The sequence below is a fragment of the Morone saxatilis genome, unplaced genomic scaffold (genome assembly GCF_004916995.1).
Source record: "Morone saxatilis isolate NCDOM2014 unplaced genomic scaffold, NCSU_SB_2.0 Contig12, whole genome shotgun sequence".
NCBI lineage: Eukaryota > Metazoa > Chordata > Actinopteri > Moronidae > Morone > Morone saxatilis.
The window spans coordinates 24,298,935-24,307,604 of NW_023339674.1; the positions used below are offsets into that span (position 1 = coordinate 24,298,935).

General features: G+C 36.4%; 1 protein-coding gene across 1 annotated transcript in view; it reads left to right on the forward strand.

The window, feature by feature from the left end:
- The first annotated feature begins 8,209 nt into the window (after nucleotides 1–8,209).
- Nucleotides 8,210–8,670, forward strand: part of brdt (bromodomain, testis-specific) — a 14,855-nt gene continuing 14,394 nt past the window's right edge. Inside the window, 1 exon segment of the mRNA XM_035653839.1 lies at nucleotides 8,210–8,636. The gene's annotated coding sequence lies outside the window, so the exon portion shown is untranslated.

Here is an 8,670-nt window from a genome sequence, read left to right on the forward strand (position 1 = left end):
TGCGGGGACACCGTACAAAAAAAACAAAAGATAAAAATAAAAAATAAAAAAAAATTTTAAAAAAAAATTCTTTTTTTGAACTGTATGTATATTTTACTAAGTACCGGCCAGAACAACCAGAATAAGTTTGCTATTATAAACTTGACGGTGTTACATTGGTCCATTCGGCTCCAAAACTTCAACTTGTTCTGATAAGAGTCCCGGCCCCTGATATAACAACATCTATTGGATAAAAATTTAAAAATTAGCCAGTGACTAAAGCGGAAACACCTAGTGGTGAAAGGAAATGTAATTTTTATACTTTTATGTATATCTTCCAGCAGATTGCAGAAAAACGGCAAGTGATTTTTAACCTTTTTATGATAAGACTATAAGGGACAGTTGCAGTATGTTTCCCTATTAATTGTATCATTAAGTTAAAGCCAACCAGCCCCAACCACAACCACAGAGAACAGTGCTAAAGCAAAATTGATTCAAAGGGGAAGAGACCCCCCTAACAGCGATATTGTGACGCGTTGATTTACAGTTGTTACCCGTACAGTTGTTATGAACGGGGAAATTAGCTAAAACAATAAAAAAATGTTTTGCATCCAGCTGTGAACATGTTTATTTCCGCTGTAAAGTTAGGCATTTTTATGAGGGCTTATGGAGATTGACTCACTTCTGTAGCCAGCCTCAAGTGGCCATTTGAGGAACTGCATTTTTTTGTTACTTCCGTGTTGGCTTCATTTGCAGCCACAGAGGTTACAGCTCGGTTATTCCCCAGGGTAGTGAAACAAGTTAGTTTTCACCTGGTTATTCCTTTTTAGAGGTAATAGGAGAACTTATTCCAACATGCCATTGTCAAAGCAGAGGCAAAGTCACACACCCATCACAGGGGCTATAACACGCATTTTACAGTTTATGAGACAGTTTAGAGCTTCTAACACTTGAGTGTATGTGTGCATGTGCTGCTGATTTCTAATGATATGGGCTTACAGTATACTGTACATTTAACATCCTAAGGGAGGGGCCTTCTGCAAGGCACTAACCACAAGACACCGTAGAAAATAATGTACTACTATTTCCATTTCATGTGAGGTAGAGAAAACTTTTAAAGGTTTGCACACACTGCTTCTGGAATGGCATTCATCAAGCATTATGAATTTTGCAATTTAGTGGTTTACAATTCTCATTTGTCTATGTTCCACTACATTCAATCGGCTGATGCTTTTGTTCAAAGGCACTTACAATACATTTATTTAAACCTCCATAATAATGTGTTATATGTGATATGCAACTGCTCTACATGTTGTACATTATTGCTTTTGAGGAGTTGAGAGTAACTTGCTTTTCATTTCAGGCTTTTCATTGTGATCAGATTAGCACCAGGAGGAAGAATGTTATTAGGTGTGTAATCACAATAAACATCAATTGCATACTTGGCTTCTCCCATATTTATATTTGGGGTGGCTTCTAATATTAGGATGTAAAATATTGTTTTCAGCTCTCACAAGACATTCCTGTCACACTTTCAATTTGTCACCCTACAACCCCAATCACAGGCACTAAACTGTATGCAGAATGACTTCTGTGTGTGAAATCTCTCGTAGCCTCCTGAACAAACAGTGCATTGCTTCGCTGTGATATCAGACTTCCACTGAAAAGAGATGCTGTGTGACTCGGTACAACATAAATGTCAGCTTAGTGATTTACCACTAATGAGATGGCACCTGTGACAAGAGAGAAGGAAACTTTTGTTGTAGAAAACACACACAAAAAACAAAAACAAAAAAGCACTTGTGTGCTGCTTTTGAGAGTTGACAAGGAAACACTCAAAGGGATCAAATAATTTTACATCTCATACATATGCATGTCTCCGTTAAAGTGTTCCACTTTGTTTATTTACACTGTGTTAGGGCTGTGAATACAGCTGAGAGGAAAGAGTAACAATGCATCAAAGGTATGCACAATCTGAAGCATCTTCACTTTCTATTAATGTCACTCCACTCCGTGAGTATGTATTGACCTAGTTGATTGCACGAGCTGTCAGGTCCAACAATGCTCAGATATCATGCTGCATTCAGTGCCACCAACTATTACTACAGAAATGATCTCAGTATTTGGCTGGGTTGTATTACAGACAATTTCAGTACTGCACTGTTAGACAATTAAGTATCATGTTCTAAAAAATGTGTTAATCTTTGTTGTTATATGTCAGTGTGGCATGCTATTATGTAGAGTTCATGTAGTGAGTGAGTATATATTGTTATATATTGAGTATAAAATGAACGTAAAATTCAACAGATCTATTGATCAATGTATCAACCATGATGCATTAAACTATACAGTTTCATCATGAGTGCATGATGGAAAGTAGTTACAAAATCTAACTACTGTAGATATGTGCTGAAATTCCATTTGACTGACCTCTAGCTAAGTCTGCTACAAAAGAAAGAAAACAGCTCAAACACATTCAGTGATTCTGTATTCTCAGCTCATATTGGCAGGGTACTTTGTGAAGCACCTTTCAAGAGGAAGAGCCAGTTCAAAGTATTTTACATAAGGCAGAGAAATGCAAACCACATTTAAGCCACGAATAAAAATAGAGAATAAAATGTTTTAATAAAGGTTTATAGCACAATCTTATAAGGCATTCAAAGTGCTTTACAGCACAATAAAACAATAGAAAATAAGTTATAACAAATAAACAGAAAAAGAGAAACAGTTCAGTAATATTAATTTAACAAAGGAAATAAAAGTGCAAGACAAAAATACAATCCTAGTTTTTACTTTTAAAAGCCTGGTCAGATCATTTCTATGTGCAGTAAACTCTAAAGAAATAAAGTAAATGTAGCCATAAAATCCAGTCTTCACTTTGTGTAATACATTGTGACAGCAGTCAGTATCTCTTTATAAATGTTAAAATACAGAACTTTCTGTCTTGATTCTGCAATTTCATTATGGCTCACAGAGCTGAGAAATGCAGTTGATGTCACTATAGTGGTGTAATATCTGCTATCATTCACGGCTTTGATAAGAGAATTAAGCAAAGTTTGTGAGTTAAAACTGAATTTCATGTGAATCTATGTTAACTTTGTAGAAAATCTACAGTTTAACCATTTTAACATGACTAACTATTGTGCCTAAATTGGGATTAAAAAATAACTTCAATGTATACTGATATGCAAAGCTATGAAAGTACAGTATCACTTCATAATGTTTTTTTGTTTTTTTACAATGCACTGCTAAACGCACTTCAATTAAAATGAGTTTAAAAAGAGCTTTGAATCATTACTGCTATTAAACATGGACAGATAGAAACTCTCTAATAGGATTTATGCAGCCTTGAGTTAATTTAATATTAAAAGAATATAATACCCTGTAACAACCTGCTTTTGTGTAATGCTGGTTATTTTGCTAAATGAATAGAATAACCTCTCATCACTGTGAGAATCCCCTGTGCTTTGTCTCTGTTCCAGCACTGTCTTTGGGACTATAAATATTTGATTTGGGCAGGGATTGTTATTGGACTGCTGCTGACTTTAGTTGCAGGGAGTTATCGGATGAGTGAAGAAGACGGATCTGCTGTCTCATACTTTCTCAATCACACAACGGTCACAAAAAAGGCAAATCTAATGTTAAACCTTTACTCCAGCTGGCTCTTGGTACTACACTATGACTCTGACTGGACCAGGACAGTTTCTCACATGGTCTCACTTTGATTTAAAATACCTATCAGTAGCAGGAAAGATGAGATGATTTTCATCTTTGTACACCGTGGGGTTTTTGTATTACAGGGTTTTATGCTCTAAATCAAAGCAGAAACACATCTGAGTTTTATTCAAATGGCGATTTACATTTGAATTCATTTAAAAACCAAACCACATGCTACTGGGCCACTCCAAACATCTTCAGTTACTTAAACAGGCTCTCCATCTTTTACCGGCGACATATGGGGCACATTAAGAATACACTTAAATTGAAAAGCCAGTAAATAACAGATTCCTGTTTGTAACCAGCACTCTGCCCCTGTTTTTTTTCAGTTTTCCATTTAAATACTCACTTTAAAAAAAAAAGTTTTGAACAATCAGACCCACCTCTGTCAGCACCTCAGGTGGGTGGAATGTATTAGCAAATATGTGCCTTCATGTGTACTGTATACTGAGAGTACTGTAAAACTTAAATTAATAGCCCAGGCTTTTATTTGCTTCAGTCACTGAACTCAGTGTGAGAAACTGTCCTGGTCTTATATTTGGAACAGGCCTCTGTTTGGGACTTTAATTCCTTTTGCACAAAACTCTTGCTCACCAAAGACAAGAAATACTATCAAGATGTTGATTTAAACCAGTATGAATATTACAGACAGACAAAAATTTGGCTATCAAATAACGTATCAGTCAATGTGAGTGTGATGTGCATTGCCTCCTTATGGGATCAAGTTTACTCAGTTTGTTTGCATTCAGTTTATCCTAACAATATTTACCTCATGTTTAATCTTTTGAATAAACAAAGTTTAGATTTAATATATTTCAGTTACATTTGACTTAAAAATGTTGCTTCATGTTTAAGAGGGCCAAGAAACATGCTTTTGTGTGTAGCATCATATTGACAAAAGTTTAAACATTTTTATTTGTGTAGGTGATCTAAACAGCTTAAAACCTGCTCAGCAATTACAAAATAATTGTCTGGTAAACACAGATATGCAGAGTCTGCTGTCCTCTACAGACAACTAAAAATGCACATATTATAATTAGCGACATTAGTAGTAGTAGTAGTAGTAATGGAAGCTCAGGTCATAGCCACACATTAAATGAACTTCATATGTTTTTACAATAATGTGGAGGCCAACAGGAGTCTGTACATTAGGATTAGACTGTTGTGGTGTCCTTATTCGGCCTTAACCAACGATATTTGCTCCTTTTCTTGCTCACCATGTCACCTGCTCTCCCTGCCCCGTCACATCCTCATGCCCTCTCTCTCTTTACCAGTCTGAATGCTTCAGAGTTAACATGAAAGAAATATTATCAGTAATCAAGTGGTGTTTCTTGCCATGATGTTCAGGAATAGATTACTAACCATTTCTGATCTTAATGGCAGAATTGTTACAATAAGAAACACCGACTTATGAATGAGGTTTACTTTTTGTTTTGCCGTCCTGTTAGGACCTAAGGGATGTACTTTTCTGGTAAAATGTCCTATTTATGATTACATCTTTTGGCTTGATGATTATGAAAAACTGTGTTTCAGGAAGGGAGCTTTTCCTGTAGCAAACTTTCTGTGCCAAGCTTGGGAGAGAAGACAGAATACACTGCAATGCTAAAAAAATGCTTTTTTATATAACATACATTTTGTAAGTTAAAAAGATTAGTAATTTAGAGTAATTTTAAGTGACAGTACAGTGTTTCAAAGTAAACATTACAAAATGAAATCAGCGTAAAATTACTATAGCTACTTGATCAAGATGTTTTTTTAACAAGTTTTACTTTAAGTTTTCAGTTTAAACAAATGTTTTGTTTATGTTTATTTATCTGGTTTAACACTGTATTTTGTTCAAGACCGAGCCATATAATCATGTATCATCTGTAATTTTGTAATAGAATCAAATGTTGTAGACTGCAGCTTTTTAAAGTTGTAGTTGTTAATTCTACCTACTTTATTTACTGTTGAATTGTTTAATCTGCAGAAATGCATCAAATTTTATAAGGTCATCACATCTCAGTATGAAAACTGTACAAAACACAAATATGAAATGTAGTTGTAAAAGTATAAAGTAAAAAACATAAAATGAAATACTTCCTTACATAACTGCAATAACTTGGTTACATTCTACCATTGAGTAGCAGAAGTAGGTGTAAACTTTGCTTGGTTCAAGGAGTTTATATTTATTCATTCAAAAACAAATATCCATTGTTACTACTCACATTTGAAACATCAGGGGGCAGATCCTTTTCCTATATGACCTCCTCCCTTCTGAACAAGCTTCCTGTCATTGTCGGGGGAACAGACACTGTGTCAGTATTTATGGTCAGATTCAACACTCATTTAGGACATCTGACAATCTGACATACCACCCATTCCTTTCACTTTCTAAATCCCCCTGCACTTAACGGCTTTGCTACAGCACGGAATATAACTGTATAACCATAGTGGTTATTGTGGAAACTGTGGATGATCTGTGGCATGAAGCGTAGAACAATTTACAACACAACCCATCAGTTATATGGGTTACTTATGGCGGCTATCACTGTCTGATTGTATAAAAAGTAATGATATACAGTTTACAAATCTTCAGGTTGCAATAACATAAATCCCATCATTTCCCTTGGACATGCAAAGATGTACAATTGGTCCATAACAGACCAAATCCTTCATAACAGAGGCAACTTCCTGTGTTTGCTTTCGGGAGTGAAATAACATTATGTCACATCACAATGAAATCTGTCGTCCATACAAATACTTCACTCAATCACTCAGAAACACAAACCACAACAACATTCCACATGCCTATGCCATCAGGTCTCCATCTTCAGGACAACGCTTTTGGAGGATGTTTTAAACCCCACCTTTTTGCCCATGGCTCCATCTTGTGGACGAAAAGTGTAAATGAATGAGAAAGAGGTATTAGTCCTTTCATTTATGAGCTGAAATATTGGGTGTGTTTTAAAAGTGCCACTTTGATTGACTAATGTTGTTTTTAATTGTGATTAAAGAAAAACACATAAAGCACAATGTGCTGCAAATAGCTTTTCAAACATTTCCTTAAGTGAAGATAAAATTAATTAATTAATTAAAAATACTAAAGTGTGTTGAACAATAAAGGGACAGAATCTATCATTTTAGTGACAAATGCATCGACTAGCCTAAATATGTTTGAGATTATACACAGGAAACCAATATTTAGGGATGCACAATATACATTGGGGCTGCAATGTTCGATAATAATAATTTATTTTGAATTCTTATGCAAAACGTTTGATCGCCTTTAACTTCTATGAAAGCCAAAGTAAATATGTGAAGTTTTCTGACGTACTTTACTAGAAGTAGAAGTTGTGTTAACAATCGTGATATCAGTTAGATCAGATTGGATCAGAGAGTCCATCACAGAGTATTATCCATCACTAAATCTAAGCTTTTCTTAAACTACAGGTTATGAACTTCTTTTAAAAATACAAAAATTTGAAATGATCCATTATTGTATCGGACATGAAAGCGAGGTAATTATCAGTTATCGTGGCTGAAAGAAATCCAGATTGTGCATCCTTGCAAATATTAAAATATGATTAAAATGACTCCTCTAACAGAATGCGTTAATGGAGGATTTGTGCTCACCTATGCTACTTTTTCCCTTGTACTGTAACTGGTTTACTAATCCCTCCACTTTGCATATAAACAGGATGTGACAAGTATATCACATTAAATTCAGTCCACTGTACACACCGTTATGGGTGAACATTTGATATTTGTTAGTAATCTGTAGTCTAAAAGTGTAGTAAGGCTTAATTATTTTTCTTGATTGAATGAAAATAATGACCCATTATCTCCCATCAGCTGAAACAGCTCACTAGGTACTGCTCTGGTTCTGTAAACCCCACTTGAACTGATCTCAGTATGATTCCATGCAATCAATGTTGCCAATTAATACTAATCAAGTTTTACTGTTATTTCACTGAAACTTGTCTTTGAAAAGTTGTATTTCGTCGTGAGGACAATAATCCAGCCTATAACTGGCACAGACACCGACCTCCTGCTGAGGTGTTCAGGAGCTCTTCCAAATGTTCCAGTTTACAGGAAGTACACATATGCGAGGTTTGAGTCACCCTGGTAAAGTCCACATTCACGCCTCTCGTTTAATTACCCTCAACTGTCGCTATCCTAAGAAAAAAAAAAGTGATTCTTCATGTCGGTCATTCTGTATTTTCGCGTTTTCTGGCTTAACAATGCCGGACAAACCTCTACTATGCAAAACAGATCTTTGAAGGCAGTGAGATGTTACACAAGTCCAGTTATTGCTTACAATGTTTAGCATTCTATAACATAACAAAAGTGAAATATAATCGTGGTACATCGCGCAATACATGTAGTAATTGTTCCTAGCAGAGAGGGGTTGGAAGCTTTTGTGTTGTTCAGTGAAAGCAAGTTCTCCGTTTCTGGGTCAGCACGTGAAATCACCGCTCCGCCCACATCCCGGTTCTCCGTTCCCGTCCATCCACAGACACTAACCCAGCCCTCCTCCGGCGGTCACACAGCAACAGGCAGGCGCTCAAGCGACGGCCACTGTTTACAGGAGGTTCGGTGACTCTGCACTGATCAGTCGGTACCCTTATCGATCGATAATCCTCCTGGATCCTGCCGTGACACCGCGTTGCCATTTTGTTTGGAAACCAAAAAAAAAAAAAAATCTTTACACAGTGCTTTAAAAACCCAGGTGGCTAACGTTACACACCTTGCAGGAGACACAGCGGGCTGTATTTTCTGCATGAAAGAGATAGTTTCGAGCGCCTTTCTCTGCAGAAAAGCGGAGTGCAACACGTGCAGGCAGTGTTTTGACCAATCAGTTGTAGAGGCTCGAGCACACGGGTATAAATTTGAGGCGGTTGCCGTAGAGACGTCTGCCACTGAAGAGTTGAACGCAACAACCCGTGATATCTCGAAAGGTAATGCTAGCCCGGTAATGCCTAACTGAATGCC